At 45.4% G+C, this 17411-nt stretch overlaps 1 long non-coding RNA gene across 1 annotated transcript; it reads left to right on the forward strand.

The window, feature by feature from the left end:
- The first annotated feature begins 1307 nt into the window (after positions 1–1307).
- Positions 1308–5026, forward strand: LOC140688756 (uncharacterized). The gene is made up of 5 exons (XR_012063555.1): positions 1308–1415; positions 1564–1667; positions 3471–3696; positions 4500–4619; positions 4723–5026. It is a non-coding gene; the product is annotated as an uncharacterized lncRNA (long non-coding RNA).
- Positions 5027–17411: the final 12385 nt, after the last annotated feature.

The raw sequence follows: 17411 nt of genomic DNA on the forward strand, positions 1-17411 counted from the left end.
ATAAAGGGACCTCAAAGAGAGGCAGTAAACTCAGCTGGGAGGGGAGGAGACCCTTTTGTCTGGAATGTCGCCGTGGGCCTAGGAGTAAGCGTACCCTAGACACAGCAGGATTGACAGTGCGCCTTTCCGAGCTCATTTATAGGCTTGCGATCCCTTCTGGAGATACCCAATAGTGCTCAGGACCCGTCTGGCAGGAACGGAAGAGATGAAAGGGGCACCGTGAAGTTTCCTCTTACCTCTGCCCTTTAGGCCTCATTTAAGACTCCCATTTTATTCTGATTTGTACTGTGGTTACGGTTTATGTACCTGCTTCCCTCCTAGATTATAAAGCCTCAGCAGGAACCCACTTCTCTCATTCAGGTCTGTTGAGTGTCTGTTTTGTACATCTGCTATGCACAAGACACCTCTCTAGACCCTCAGTGAACGTCTGCTGAATTGGATGTCACTGAAATCACTTTATAGAAGGAGAAAAGTCATGGTCCGGTATGGGGACTGCTCCACCACAGTCTTGCACACAGAACCTGAGCCCTGAGATTGTCTTGCTCACAGAACCTGAGCCCTGATTCACCAGGACCTTTTACTGTCACTGAACTCAAAGGGGGCTCCATGATGGGAGGGTCTTTCAGGCCACAGTCCCCACCCGTCTTTATCCTTTCTAGAATGCTGCAAGACAACCTCAGGAAGAGCTTGAATATTTTCATTCTGGATGGATTCTCCAGGTGTCAAAGCAGAAAGGATTCTTGGGGCTGCAGCAAAGAGGAGTCCGGTGCTTGATTCTCTCCCTGTGGGGGTGCGGTGTCAGGGTCTGTGTCCCAGGCCCCTTCCGCATCCCACCCCCTCACAGTCTCTGAGGCTCTTGTAGGCAGTCTGACCATTCTCACAGCCTGCTCCAACATCTACCCCCACCCCTTATTCCTTTCTCTTTCTCCCTCCCTCCTCTCTTCCTCTCTTATTCCTTAGATAGGTCATTAGAGTTTCCAAGCAGAGGATGTGTGGAATGGAAGGTCAGGCCCTCTTAATTTACCATGCTCCTTTATTCTTTCATTAATTCAAAAACTGCTTATGAATTGTCACTGTGCTGCGCTGTGCATTACATGTGTACCTGTGCAGTATGTATTTCTAGCACAGTTTTACGGATCAAGAAATGCTCCACAATCTAGACGAGGCCCAGACGGCTCCAAAGCCACTGTGCCAAGCTGACCTCCAGACATGACTCCTGTGCCCCCTGCTGAGTTCCCTGTCAGTCTCAGAGGAGGGGGAAGCCCCCTGCCCTTCTCCAGTCTTGGGATGATTCTCTTTCAGGCCCACTGGGATCCTAGTCACAGGCAATGGTGATGGAGCCGGATCCATGCAGACCCCAAGTTCCATAGCCATGGCTGTGGGACCAGGAGGCTGAGCACGCAAGAAGACCAGAGGTTTGTTAAACCTCAGCCAGAGATGGCTCGGCAACCCGGAAACTCTGCCCAGGGGTCAGGAGTTATCCGAATTCTCTGGCCTGTGTGGAAATCCCCTGAGTCCTTTGTCCAAGCCTCATTCCTCTGCTGCTATCTGCTCACTTGTCAGGGACCCAGCCGGCGGAAAATGGACCTGCAGAGACCAGTGGAGTGCCTGGTGATGATCTGAAGGAATCTAAACTTGTAACCAGTCTTTTCTCTTTTAAACTGGTGGTAAGAAATTGCAGTGTTCAATTTACGGCTTGATAATCCTTTAAACTGACTATCAAGTGTTACCTTCTTATGATTTTTCCTGAGAGTTAGTGTAGTGTTACAGTCTTCTACACTGAAATAAGATGTCACCCTTTCCCCTCCTCCTTTTGCTCTAAAATGAAGTTTTATTGGTGTGGGCTTTTATCTACCTAAAAAATAACCTCGATGAGGAGATGGTGGAAACCCAGGGTTGTGATTTGGAGGGGGAGACTTGTTTTATGTCCCTTGGTGCTACTTTATTATTTTTTTAAATCATGTGCATGTATTATTGTTATAAGTACGTTTTTAAAACCGAGTTTTTTGATGACTAAATGCAATGTGGTATTCTGAGCTGGATGGACTCTTGGAAGAGAAAAAAGACAGTAGGAAAACTGGTGAAACCTGAATTTAAAAAAAAAAAGCTAATTTTAAAAAATCTGAAGCAAACAATACAATATAATGTATCCGGAAAGAAACCATAAACTACTTCACTGTGGGAATGGAGTCCCCAGTTCTCTTGGGATTTTCATTGACTCACATTAGCAAGATATAAGCCTCTACAGGGTCTCTACAGAAGTTCTGATGTGTGCATTCACTCTAAAGTTATTTTCTGCTTCTCTCTTATTTGACAGACACCTGTAAAATCATAAGTGGTTTTATAACCACTGAATCCAAGTTCTCGATTCCCTAGTCAGTTACCCTGCTGCAAACATAACACTGAATATTTGATAATTCTCCTATACCTGTTTCTCCAAATGCAAAATGGAAAGAGCCCAATCCTTGGCAATATCTTAAAAAATAATTATTGCAAGTTATTTTCCCAAAGTAGATAACCTGTGAAATTTAAGTACATTTTAAATAGGCTCTATAAAGTACTTTCTTCTACCAGAGCAAGTCAGTTTACCAGTTTTGAAATAGCAAACTGAAGTTCAGGGTTAGCTGAAGACAAGGATCACTGAGGTCACGGGTCAGATTCCCCCTCACCAACACCTGGGCTCTGCTCTTCATCTCTTGATCTGCTGAGAGCTTTTGGCCTTTTTTTTTTTTTTTTTTGAGACCCTGCTTGCAATTCTTTGGTGTATATACCCAGATATGAAATTGCTAAATCATATAACAATTCTATTTTTAATTTTTTTGCTTTTTGTTTTTTTATTAAAGTATGGTTGATTTACATACTTTTAATTTTTTGAGGAACCTCCATACTGTTTTCCATAACAGCTGTGTACCATTTTACATTCCTATCAACAATGCACAAGGGTTCCAGTTTCTCCACATCCTCACCAACACTTGTTGTTTTCTGTTTTTTGTTTGTTTCTTTCTTTTTTGATAATAGCCATCCTAAAGAGTGTGAGGTGGTATCTCTTGGCTTTGATTTGCATTTCCCTAATGACCAGTGATGCTAAGCATCTTTTCATGTATTTATTGGTTTTGGCCATTATATTTGGCCTGTGAGTAACATCTATTGAAATAGACACAAGGGAAGGGCAAGGTGAAATAAGATGATAGTTTTCACAGATGCTGCCTGTATAATGGGGAAGGCTGGTAAATACACGTAAAAATGCTGTAGAAAAGCAGTCCCTAAAGAAAACCTTGTTCTCCGAAGCCAGGACTGGCTCTGTAGCAGCCCAGGCTGGGGAGGAGGGAGCCACTCGGGGTCACCGGTCCTGTTCCGCACCCTCCACATTTCCCACCACGGTTCCTGTCGCTGACTCCCCCAAACATCACAGAGGCCTGCCTTTCCTCTCCAAGTGCTAAGTACTCTCTTCCCCTCTGCGCTCCCCTCAGACCTGGCTCTGGAGCCCCGGGTGTTTATTAAAGACAGAGCCAGGAAAAGGCAGCCGAGGGGAGTCGATGGCTCTACTTCCACCTTGAGATCCGCGAGCTGTTTGCCCCTTTGATCCTGGCCTCGCTTTGATTTCCTCGCCTCTGCTGCCCAGGCCTCTTCAGTTTCTGAAGTTTATTTCAGAACCAGGGGTTGCAAGAGATTGAGAGACAACACCCCCCGCAAAAGGTATTGATGTGCCCGGAAAGTGATAAAATGTTAAGAAGCAGTTTTTTGGTTGTTTAGTCAGTATCATATAAATTCAAATAACAAACACAAAACAGATTTTGAACCCAGCATGTTGAGTTTCTTAAAAGGATTACTCTTTTTCTTCTTTCAATTATTTTTTACCCCAAAGCCTCTGAGCAGGAAAGACTCTTCTGTATGTCTTTCACGACCCCAATTCACATAGCTAGCCAATAAATTTAAAAGCACATTTCAGCCACAGAGAAAGGAAACCATAAATTTTCCAAGTTTATGCTACACACTTGAAAAGAAAACCTGAAACAACTAGCGAAGTATTTGGTCCTCATACCTGACATTTGTATGACATGTCTTTCTGCAAAATGCCTTTTGAGCACTTTAAATAGGGCTAGTGCCACCAGGGAACTGAATTTTTTATTTTATTTCGGTGTAATCAATTTAGATTTAAGTAGCCACATGTGGCCACTGGCTGCCATATTTAACATCTAAGCTCTATATCATCATCTAGCAAATAAATCACTAAATCACTCTTTAATAATTTTTTGTTTGTTTTTGTTTGTTTATACAATACTTATTTATTTTTACTTAGTTTTTTTTTTTTGAGAGGGGAGGTAATTAGGTTTATTTATTTATTTATTTATTTTTAGAAGAGGTACTGGGGATTGACCTCAGGAGCTATACCCTCCCCCTGATTATTTTGTATATGTAGATACAAAGAGGTATTTAGTTGATGCAAAAATCAGATTCTAGATTTGGATTCTAGAATCTCATTTTTATTGTTTAAACAGATCTGGATCATCAAAATGATTCCCTCATTTCCATACCAGACAGTCTCCTGTAGACTTGGCTGAGCAGTGTGTGCAGTGTTCCTGTAGCATCCGTGAATGGCCTTTCTCCAAAGCGACCATGTGAGAGTAATGCTGGTTAAAGTTTTATGATACCACGAGTTTCTTCAACATTTTAATTTGACTTAAACTCCATTTCATTTTGATCTTTCTGTCCTCTTCTCAGCAGACAATGACACTTTGCTTTAGAAGTCCTCTGACTGTCTGCAGAATGCAGCATGATATTGAATTAGTGCATATCGTATGTCTTGCACGAAGTTGAACTGAACCGGGACGAGTAAAGAGAGAGATGTCAGGAGAACACAGAATCTGCCAATACCTGTCTTTTCTCTTCTCAAATAATTTATTTAAGTGTTAGCAGATACCCAGCGACACCTAAGATCAATTCTGGACTCTGTGTCCCAGCCAGCGTGTGTTGGGTGTGTATTTACAACATACTGTCTTTTACTGGATAGATTATAATAGATGAGAAAATCTGTGCAAGTAAAATACCACCTAAAGTTAGTCCAGTCAAGCCCAGATTCTTGGTGGGTATAGGATATAATAAGGTACTTTCAAATAGATTCTAATCCATTTTAATGTGCTCCAGGAAGGGTAGTTTTAAATCAACAGATCCCCTCTCTTAAGCAATTGGGCATTTACCTTTTCACAGTCCTAGTGCACTTGGGACTCCTTTGGATGGAAGAGAAAGTAGCATTGGCCGCCTCCTCCTTCAGACAGTGCTCACATGCCAGTGGCCATCCTGCAAGAATGAAGCCCACCCCACACAGCTGGCCCACCACACCAAGACCCCAGCAGTAGACCCAGACTCAGCCCACTCCCCTGTATGGCCCAAAATGTGCTTTCACCTTGTGTTTGTCACTTGTACACAGTGCCAAAGGGGCCCTGCTTTTAATTTGGTTGCTTATTCTGGGATTATTTAAATTCATTAGCACTGAGACTTTGGTCTTGACATACCAGTTCCTGTTAAAAAGAAAAAAATTCTCCTTTGAAAGATAGCTCGTTCTAGGCCTGGGACAGCAAATGTATGAGTCTTGACTATTTAGTCATATCTGAAAATGATAAAACTATTAAGCACTACTGAGGGAGTACTCTCAAGAAACAATTTGAAGAGACTCCCCCTGGCCAAACAGAGTTTGAGCACCAATAAGAATTCTGTAAGTTTATGGTAGCTCTCAGAGAAAAAAATGTGACAATGAGTGTGTATATGTCCATGTATGAGTGAAAAATTGTGCTGAACACTGGAATTTGACACAACATTGTAAAATGATTATAAATCAATAAAAAATGTAAAAAAAAAAAGAATTCAGTAAGAATACTAAAAGCAGTAGACTAAAACACATTAAGTATGTTAAAATCCATCATTTCATAATGATCGCGAAAACCAAAAACTGGTCACCCCTGGAGGGTTTTAGGGAACAAACCCTTTATTCTGAAGACTGGTAAACAAAGAGAAAGCAGCAAGTATTTATTCTGCCTTCTCTGTAGGACTATAGCTCAAAGGAAACAAATTCTCGCTAAAGAAAAGTTACTCCTTACAGAAGTATTCTGCTGATCCATGAAGAAGGAATGATTGAGTTAGAATATCACATTGGCAACTTTTAATGAAAGAGTGGGCCTAAGCAGTGATCATCGTGGCTGCTCACTCTGCTTCTTTGTGGAAATGCACATCACCAGCTAATTCAGAACCAAAATCTCATCCAGCCATTAGAGCTCCCTCCCAGTTCAAAAGAAGTACAGGGAACAAGAGCAGATCACACACCACCACAAGGATACATGCTGTAAAACCCAGACTGGGGAAAGCTCTGCAGGACAAATTGCCAACTGCTTCGTCAAATAAGGTGCAGAAAGAGGGAAAACCTAGAGACTAAAAGGGACCAAAGAGATGTATCGTCCCAGTGCAATGTTTGGATCCTGATGCAAACAAACCATCTGTAAAAATTCATTTCTAAAACAAGGTGAGACATTTAAACATTAGATAGGCGATGGTATTAGAGAATTGCTGTTAATATTTTTTCAGTTGTAGTGATTTTGTGTTGTATTTCTAAAAGACAATAAGTCTTTTAGACAAAATCACTTTTAGAAATACATGGAAATATTGGCAAATGAGATAATAAGATGTTTGGGCTTCAAATTAATCTAGTTTGGGATCAGGGGAAGACAGGGAATCTAGAAGAAACAAGACTGGATATGAATCACTAACAGCTGAAGCTGGGTCGTGCTCCTTCCCAATGCTGTTCTCTCTACTTTGGTGTATGCTTAAGATTTTTCCAGAATAAAAATTATTTAAAAAGCAGTAGGAGGTAACTTTGAAAGACATGGAAGACAGATACTAAGGATGAGAAAGAAAATACTGCTTTGGCGAGGCAGGGTCTGCTGGCCTGAGGCTGCACTTGCTATGTGAACCCAGAGGAGGGGAGGAGGGCCGGCTGGGCCGTGGTCGCTTGTTTGGAGCTGGGCTGGAGGAAGGGGACAGTGCCGGAAATGAGCATGATCGGTAGCTGGGATTTTCCTCTGCGGAATCTGCCACAAGCCAGGCTGCACAAATCACAGCCACCAAGTCAGTACTGACTGCGCAACCACAGACAGCCCTCCCATGCTCAGTGCCTGGGAGGCCTGGGGGGAGGAGAAGAGGACGTGAGGGAGAGATAGAGGCCGGCTTCCTGGGTAAAGGGTAGCCTGGCTGAGCCTCGCAGGCAGGCTTTAGGTGGGCTGTGAGAAGGACTTTGGGAGAAGAGGGTGTGAATACAGGCACAAACGAAGGAGCATGTGAAGCCTGTCAGAGAACCTGGATCCCCAGTACCAGGGATCAGTCTGGAGACAGGGACCTCAAGGCCGAGGAGGGGAAGATCCCGTCCACCAGAAGAGGGAATCAGGTTGCTGCTTCCACTGCTCTTGGGGAGCTTTTTCTCCTGCCAACAGTTCTTCATCCAGAAGTTCCTGTCTTCTGCCTCATTGTCCTGTGCAAATTTCTGGGGACTCTGGATTGAGTTCTGGGGCATCTCTGGGAATTTTGTCTTGTCTGTTGTGAAGTCTTCCCCAGAGGAGGAGATGCTAGAAGTCGTGCCAGCTCTGGTGGCAAAGCCAGTTAGAGAGCTTTGGACTGTCCCTTTATAAGTCTAGGAAGAGACCTCACAGTTGCAACCACAGCCTTTAAAATGTCCCTAAATGTAGTTTAAGAAAATAGCCCACTGCAGGCCGAGCCCCACTCCAGCCGCAGACCCTGGGGGTGGGGTGCGCCGTTGGGGGCCACGCTGCTAGGGGTGCCCCCTTCCTGAGCTCTTGGTCCTGGGCCCGGGGCAAGATCGGGGGTGGGAGAGACAGATACTCTGCCGGAGGTGTAGACCTCAGGAGCCGCCGCTGGGAACTTTCCAAAGCAGGGAAGACTGCCATAGCCTGTTGCCAAGTCTCCATTGCACAGCTGTGGGCCTAATGGAGGGCTTACAGGGACAGCCTGGCCTGGAGCTCCCTGTGTGGAGACTGTGCAGACGTGACCTCACGAAGACTTTCCTCCCCGCAGCTCCCTGGGGTGAAGGTGACCAGAGGAGGAGACTGGCCTAGGAGGCTAGAGGTGGCTAGGATCAGAGCCAGGCTAACCAAATCCCTGACCTGTGCCACCTGCTCCCCCCAGGCCATCCCACTAGTCCACTCCCTGTCCATCTCTGGGGTAACTTGGTTCTTTCTCCTGATATTTGTTTGAAATCCCACCCTATTCCCCTGCCAGACCAGGTTCAAGTCCTCCTTCCCCAGGGAGCTCAGTTTCCTTCTCAGAGTCTGTCGCAGCTGCCACAGTTCCTTGGTTATAGATGTGGGGTTCTCCAGCCACTTCATGTGAGTCTTAGTTTCTGGAGAAGTCAAAGATAAACTACAGAAGAAGAGAAAAGACCATAAATAAATCTATCTGAGGTCAGCCATTATCAACCTTTTCATGTAAAAGCTTTTCTATGTAGGTACAGGTGTGTGGATGTATATATTTATACTTCTATTTATACAATTTCATGTATCATTTTTATATAGTCTAATCTTGTTTCCCTAGCCAGACTAATTTATTTGTTTAATATTACTGTGCCTCGCATGTGCCTAGCACACTAAAAAAATCTTTATTTCTAAAACCTGTAATAGGCTAGAAAGAAAATGTGAAGTAAAAAAATGTTAAAAAAAAAATCTGAGCTCACAATCTAAAATCTGTCTATGTGCCCATCTGTGCGGGGAAAGGGGTTAAAGAGGGGAGAGACTTTCACACCTTAACTTACAAACTTTATAAGTATCTGTATTTATTGCACAGCAATCATCCTCAAACTCTTGTAATCTCCTTTGCGTTCTAGGTTTGGAAGGATGCGGGATATGCCCAGGATGCCCCAGGGGAAATCCCTGGATGGCCCAGTTCTGGGAAGACCCTGCTTTCCTGGAGCCAGCCCTACTGTTGGAAGCGTCTAACGCTGACTCTGGGTGTGGAAGAAGGTAGTTTAGCTCACTCCAGGAAGGGCCTAAGTGAGCTCTGGTCTGAGCTGGGGCCTTGGGGACAGCTTTTGTCTTGACTCAAAGATATTTTGCAAGCCTTTAGTTTAGGAGAGGATCAGAAACTTGAGCACACCTCTGCCTCCCAGCGTGTCCAGAAGGGAATGAGATTGAGTCTGAATCTCTTACTTGGGTGTCCGTGAGGCACCTTGAGTCTGAGGGCTGATGGGGCAGAGTCTGTAGGGGCCTGGCTGGGCTGTTTGGGGAGCACCCATCTCAGACTCTAAGAGGCCTCTCCCTGTTTTAGCCCCAGCATCTCCTCGAAGCAAGAGTCTGTTCAGGTATCATACTGAACTGTGCCGAGTGTTTTCCACAGCATGGAACCAGACAGGAGCAACACTGCCCCCACACAGCCCCATCCAAGTGACCCCCTCCTTTCTTCCCACCTAAGCTAGATGGCCTGGGGTTGGTTCCATGTAGAAGTGTGATGTGAACACCCAAAAGGAGCCCTGAGCCCGAGACCAGGTCAGGGTTCCCTGCAGGGTACTCGCCCCCAGCCCTCCTGTCTACATGCTGCCTGGGGTCCCTGTGTAACAGCCCACCTTCCCCGGGAGACTGGCCAGAGCTGGATCTGACTCCCTCTCCACTCTCCCAACTCCAGCCCAGTGTCTGGCACACAACAGAAGCTCAGTGAACAGTTCATTATGATAAACACATAGAGGGTCAGAGTGCCTGACTGGCGCACGCGAAAGCTGGGGCAGCTCTTGCCCACTCTGGGGCAAGTCTCCAACCCCAGGAAGGGTGCAGATTCTTGAATTTGTCTTCACTTTAGTCCTTGATTAGTTGTTGGACCTCGGGTGAGGGCTTTAACCTCTCTGGGCTTTGGTTTTCTTATCTGCAAAATGTGCCTGTGGGGAGCAGAGGAGTTAATCCTTGAAAGGGCTGTTTAAGCTGGGCAAGCCTCAGCTGATGGCTGATGCACTTGGTAATGAACACTCTGCAAAAACACTGCCCACGGAACATCTCTCTGATCCTTAACCTCATTATCCGCAGTGCTGCAGGGTGAGTGAGGTGGAGGGACGGTGGGTACTAATGTTAGCTCCGCCGACGCGCCCTCCCCCCACCCCATGGCCCCCGAACTGCCCGTCTATCACATCTTACGTACTGCTTTGCAAAGTCAGTGTTTTTTCAGGTGTGCTCATCTTGGCTCCCATCTGGCCTGAGAGCTCCCGGTGGGCAGGGCCCCTGGTGTATGCTGAGCTCCGGGACCAGCTCAAGTGTAGCTGCCCTATCAGGCAGTGGTCTTGAGCTCCGGAGGGTATAACGAATGGGTAGGGAGCACAGCGCCCACCCACACTGCTAGGACACAAGCGGACACAGGAGGGGGGCGGGGTCCATGCAGGAGCATCTGTCTGGTCTACCGTCTCTTTCTAGAAGACTCAGTAGGGTTTCTTTCAGCCCCTGCAGGTTTCCGTCAACTGATTTATCGCAAGAGGAGCTGGAGGACTGGGGGGAAGGCGGTGTGTGTAACTGACCCCTTCTCCCAGAGCCTCAGTTTTGCCAGCAGGGAAATGGGGAAAGTGGTACCTGCCTCCTACCTTCTTCCTGGGGGTTCTTTGATAGTCTGAAACTTTTCACTTTTAAGGCTCAGATGAAAGGCACTGATGGGATGAAAGGATCTTGGGGCCATATTAAGTTTCTCCACAGTTTCTGAAGCCTTGGAGGAGCGGCTGGAGGAAGTGGTCAGCTGACAGGTACTTGTGAAGCCGCCCAGAGGGTGATGCTCGGGGAGAATTAGCATGCCAATCAGCCACACCTAGGGCGTGAGGGCGGCGGGGAGTGGAGCCCATATCAGGGACAAAATCTGTCATCTCCCTGAGGAGAGGGGGTTGGGGTGATGTGATGAGGAAACTGGGCCCAAGGGCAAAGCCCAGAAAGGCAAAGCCTTGGGCAAGCTATCCTCTCGGAGCTTAGTGTCCTGACGTGTAAAAGGAGGAAACGGAGAAGAGTGGCCCCCAAACTTGGCTGCATACTGTAATCTCCTGTGCAAATTTAAAAAATCCTGACTCCAGACTGCACCTCAGATAGAATAAATCTGAGCCTCTGGGACTGAGATCCTGCATCAGAAGTTTTCAAAGCTCCCAGGTGATTCCAATGTGCAGCCCAGTTAGAGCGCTGGAATAAAGGATTTCTAGAATTCCATGGCTCACTAGTTATAACTCACCTTCCCACCACGTGAGGAGTTTCTGAGGGATTAGGTGGGGGATTTGGAAATTTAACCCACATACCTGGGTCTTTTGGAGCCTCTTCTGTGTGTAGAACTCAGTTATTAATTTATTTCCAACCACTTCTCAAATAGAAGATTCTTCTAGTACTCTTCTTAGTCAGGTTTTACTCTCCTCTAAAAATTCCTTTTTTTAAAAGAGTTGCAAGGGGGAGAGGCAACATCAGAGTAGGGGAGTAAGAGGTACAAACTATTAGGTATAAAATAAGCTTCAAGGATATATTGTACAACATGGGGAATATAGCCAATATTTTATAACAACTATAAATGGAGTATAACCTTTCAAAATTGTGAATCACTGTATTATACACATGTAACATATAATATTGTAAAGCAACTATACTTCAATTTTAAAAAATTTAAAATTTAAAAATAAATTAATTTTTAAAAAGCAGAGTTCAAGTAGATAATCCCATTAGACTATTTGAGGTTTCAGTCTCCTTTCTTTTGACCCTCTTTGGTGGAAACCTCAGTGAACAGTGAGATCTATCTGAGAGTCAGCAGCCGGCAGAGGAGGATCAAGGATGATCCCCAGGCTCTCAAATCATCACAAGTGGGAGGGGTTTGTTTCAGCCTGATGCCCGCTCCTGTCCCTCTCTCTGCCCTGGAGATTCCAAGTCAACAGTCTTCATTCCTGCCCAGCATAGACCCAGAGGGGCACTGGTTTCAGATTCTCACCAAGTCCTGTGAGGGGGCTCTGGACCTGCCCCAGGACCCTGGGTACGGAGAGGGAAACTGTAGTGCCTGAGGGCGACAAGGATTCTTTGCCTGACCAAACTTTAGTCAGGCTCCTGAACCTCCTCCTAGACCCATCTGTGCACTTCCTCGTAGAATCCAGTTTTAGCAAGAACCCTGCTGGGTCAGTTTAGCAGGAGCCCCTCTCCCCTTCTCCCCGCCTTAGCCCCTGATGTCTGATCAGGCTCCTCATCCTCTGCCACACATCAGGCGATGCTGGTCACCCTGGCCTGTCTTAGCAAGAATCTTGTTAGGTTGGTTTAGCCAGAAGCCCCCTTTTCCCTGATGTAATTTTAGTATTTACCTCTTAGTAATTTTCCATCCACTGACCTCCATCCTGCTCCTTAGCTATAAATTCCCACTCACCCATGCTGTATTTGGGGTTGAGACCAACCTCTCCCTCTCCTGCAAAACTCAGTCATAATGGTTTCTGTATCTATCAAGACCTGAATAAAGGTCTTGATATCAAGGCCTGAATAAAGTTGGCCTTACTCTTCTTAACAAATGTCATGAGTAATTTTGTCTTTAACACAGAGGCTGTTCAGAGAGGAGAGGACCTCAGGGGTCTGCCCACTGCCTTACACTGTGCAGGGCCCTCTGGACTCAAAGCAGTACTCAGGCCATCTGCCTCAGACACCTAAGGGAAATGGAAAAAGAGTGAGTGCTGTATTTGGAGCTGCAGGGACAGAAGGGACAGACAGAGGTGGCCAGATGCCCAGTAGATTTTTCATTTGTACCAGGTTCTTTGGCACCTGGCCCCTCATGGCGCTAGGATCACTGCTTGCCCCACTTGCTGACCCAGACAGTCCCCAGCCCCGACGTCTGAGGCTCTGTAGCAGGCCCTGAGTCTTGTCCTGGTCGTACATCGTGTCTTACAATGCCTAGCAGACAGACGGTGGCAGCAACCCTCATCCTGACCCCTCTGTTGAGATTTACAGCCACGTTTTCTTCTGACTGCTAATAAAACCCTTGGGATGCAGTACACTGGGCTTTTATTGCAGAATCTTTTCATGAACTGTGACCAGTAGTGTACTTCCGGTAGACCTATGTTAAACCCTCTTGACTTAGCTCTCTTACACATCTACTTAGAAACAAATGGTGACTCAGTACAATCCGGTTAAGCCCTCTTCAACCCTACTGAAAGGAGGAGGAAGGCGTATCCACGCTGAGACTGGCACTTTTCTAGCTGCTCTGCGCATATGACCTTGACTGATTCTTCAATAATCCACCCTTCATGTACCTTTGCTCCCATTTTACGAGTCGGGAAACTGAGGCTCTGAGAATGTAGATGACCAGCCCAAGATCCCACAGCTTGTATGTAGTGGGGATGGGTCTGCCCACACCTCCAAACCCTGTGCAGTTCCTACCACCACCTGCGACTCCTGGCACTCCACTGGAGACGACGGGAAAGCCAGGGCCATCTTCATTAGCTTTCCCATCCTCTTTCATCCATCTGGGAGCATCTAGGAGCATCCGGGAACCAAGCTGTTCCCTCATACAAACCCCGAAAGGATTGCATCTTGAGATGACAACCCTGTCCTCAGACAACAACTTTGGGGACAAAACAGACGTTCCCTGGTTCTGCTGGAGCCTGCCAGCTGATCAGTGTGCCCTCCCTCCTACCTTTTGTCAGCAGAGGTTTAAGATTTCTGAGCCGCTGAGGTCCCTCCATGAGCCTCAGACACTCCCTGGTCCTGCCTCACCCCGTGACACAAATCTCATGGAGGCCTCCTGACCTGATTTGTCCAAAGGAGTTCTGGGAGCACTTACCATCATCCCAGTACTGTCCTAGGCACTGGGAACACAGCAGTGAACCAAACAGCAAAACTCCTGGCTCCCACGGGGTTCTGACTGAGAGGAGGCAGGCAGTAAAGAAAACAAATGGTAAATGACATAGGAGTTTAGTGTGCTGTAAGTACATAGTTTGGTAGAAGTGGACTAAAGACAGTAAGGAAGGAGGATAGGGAATGGAGTGGAGATGACATTTTGTTTTTAAGCACCAATATCCTTTCTTTTTTAACATTTTATTTATTTGCTGTTGTATTATCTAATTATTTTACTTTGATGGGGGTAGGGGGAGGTAACTAGATTTATTTATTCTTAGAGGAGGTACTGGGGGGATTGAACCCAGGACCTAGGGCATGCTAAGCATGCACTCTACCACTTGAGCTATCTGCTTCCCCCACCAAGCTGACATTCTTAAACAGGATGGTCAGGGAGGCCTGGAACAAACACAGAAGGAAAAAGCTAATGCCTAGGCACCAGGGTAGGGATGTGTCTGGTGGGCTTCAGGAACTGCAGGTCCAGTGTGGAAGGCAGGAGAGGCAATAGGAAAACGGGCCAGGGAGGTGATGGGCCCAGATCAGGCGGGGCCTCATAGACAGAGTAAGGGCTTAGGCTTTTCCTGGGAGCAGAGCCCTGGAAGGCTTTGCTGGGCAGAGGGACTTTGTAACAACACCTGACACTAATTGAGTCCTTCCTCTGTGCTGAGTTCTGCATTCAAAGCTTTCTATGGTTTATCTCATTTAACTCTCACAGCTGCCCTTTGTGGTAAATACAATTATTGTCACTATTTATTGTATTTATTTTAAGGAAGTAAAATTCACCAGCATAAAGTTAATCATTTCAAAGTGTATAATACAGTGACATTTGGTACATTCACAACGTTGTGCAACCATCACCTCTATCTTGTTCCAAAGGATTTCATGCCCCCAGGGAAGACAACATATCCACTAAGCAGTTACTCCTCCTTCTTGCCTCTCCCAGCCTCCCCTCCCCTCACTCTGATCTACTTTCTTTCTCTAGGCATTTACCTATTCTGGCTAATTTATACAAATGGAATCATCCAATATGTGACCTTTAGTGCCTGAGACTTTGGGCACAGGACCAAATAGCTTACTCAAGACCTCCTCACCCAGGCTGCTTAGTGGTCCAGCCTGGACTGACACCTAGCTCTGCCTGACACCACAGTGTAACCTCCTCACCATGGCAACACTTCATCACTTCCTTCTCTTAATTCTGTCACATTTATAATCTTCTAGCATAGCGATACATGGTCTTCTGTCATACTTGGTCTGTGTTTGCAGATGGTTGACTTCCTGAGGACAGGAACTATGACCCACACCACACTTCTGCCCTCCCCTCAGCTCATGCTAGACGCAGAGGAGGCACAGGAAATAGGGGCTGGTTGGTAACCTGATCCTTCTACATCTGACTGGATTAAACCAGTACCAGCAGAGATTTGATTGGATGAATTATGGTACATTCATAAGATAGAATGTGATGCAACCATTAAAAATTGTGTTTTTGGGAGGAGGGTATAGCTCGGTGGTAGAGCACGTGCTTAGCATGCAGAAGGTCCTGGGTTCAATCCCTAGTACCTCTATTAAAAATAAATCGATGAATAAACTTAATTACTTCCCCCCCAAAAAATTTCTTTGTGTTGTGAAATAACATTTATTATCATGAGAAAATGATATATTGCCCTCACCACCACAGAGAGGGGAAAAGCGAGCTACCTGACAAAACACTATAGAAAATATACCATTTTCTAAAAATTAAAACACACACACATAAATATATTCCCAGAAAAGCTTCTGGAGGGGCATTTTTGAAAATATTAACTCTGTTTATTTTTTAGATAATGGGATCATAGGTTGTACTTACTAAATTTGGGGGGAAATACTCCAATAAGTTCGTTATTTTAACAATCTGTTAGATTTACTCCCCAAGGAGGCTACATCAAAGGGCACTTGCTGCCCTGACCTGCATGAGGCACAAGAGGAGGCCCCTCTCAGCAGTTTTCAAAGCTCGTCCCAAACCAGGAGACTCTGTCTTTCTCTGATGGAAGGTCAGGGTGGTGGCGTGTAAGTTGGGCAGGGACTCATACTGTAGGGGGCTGGTGGGTCAGCTAGGCTGGAGGGACTTTGGATCAAGAATGGGATCTTCCACCATCTGACTGTGACTTGAGCCAACCCTTAGCACCTCGGGTTTCTCATCCACATGGCGTGGGCCCTGGACTCAGGTCTCTTGCAATTCCAGGACTCAAACCCTTCCCCAGCCTGCAGTGGGAGAAGGGATACTGGCACAGCACAGGCACCTTCTGGAAGGCAGTGAACCCCTCTGCCCTTGCCCAGGTGTGCCTGAGAGTTTCTGCAAAGGTGAGTTTATCATGTCCAGTTTGCTGTGCTCTCCACCCCCGAAGTCTCCAGAGGGTGCCTATTCCCTGGTTAAGTAAACTGGGGTACATTGGTTCAAAGCAAATCTAGACCTGATCAGAAACAATTTGTAGCTCTGAATGTACTATCTGGAAAAAAGTCTCCAAGATATTGTGAAATGAAAAAAGCAAATTGCCAAATGAGATGTTACTCTAAGCACATTTGTATGTTTTTAAAGAGGCTCTATATACATGTATATACTTGCATATGCATAGACAAAATTTCAGGAAGGATTCTTGAGAAACACTTACCTCTAGGAGGTGGGATTGGGGTGGTTAGGAGTGAGGGAGAATTTTACTTGTCACTTTATACCCTGCAGTGCTGTGTGATTTTTTTTTTTTACCACAAATATGTGTTATTTTTGACTAATTAAAAAGTAAATATATTTTTATAGCACAGGGAACCTCACTAAATTTCTTGTAATTAGCCAAAATGGAAAAGAAACTGAAAATACATTTATGTATGTATGTATATGTATATCTGAATCACTTTGCTGTACACCTGAAACTAACATTGTAAATCGACTACACTTCAATAAAAAATAAGAAAAAAAAGTAAATATATTAGAAAGAAGTCAATAGGAATAAAGAATATTCCTTTATTAAGAATTATTATTGGTATTTATAGAATTATATTAATGATTATATTGTAGCAATATATGTTTATCTTTTATTTTTAAAAATGCCACATATTGAAATGTATTAATAATAACTAATATTAGTAAGGATTAATACATAAGATTCATATGCAATAAAAATAAGGAGAAGAAAATATTGCCTGGCCTCACTGTCATTTGATTGTGGGTCTGGTCCCTGGGGCTTGCCCTGTTCCACACCCTGACGCTGGAGTTGCTGTAGCCCCACCTCCCAGGCTGCTTAAAACAAGTTTTGTTTTTTTAAATAAATAGATACAGCCTGGCACACAGCCCTGTGCCATGGGGGAGGGCATAGCTGGCACACTCTTGGTACTTCTTTAAAGACCCTTTATAATGGGGGTTTTATTTGATTGTCACCTTTATATCTGCCTCAGCCGGAATCCCGCTGTCTGGCACCTGGGAAGCGATACCCTCTTTCCTGCTCTGGGCTTGCACACCACATTTTTCCTGGGTGTCAGGACTTCCTGCTGTTTGAAGATATGCAGTGTGATTGGGCTGGTTCTGAC

The sequence above is a fragment of the Vicugna pacos genome, chromosome 23 (genome assembly GCF_048564905.1).
Source record: "Vicugna pacos chromosome 23, VicPac4, whole genome shotgun sequence".
Lineage (NCBI taxonomy): Eukaryota > Metazoa > Chordata > Mammalia > Artiodactyla > Camelidae > Vicugna > Vicugna pacos.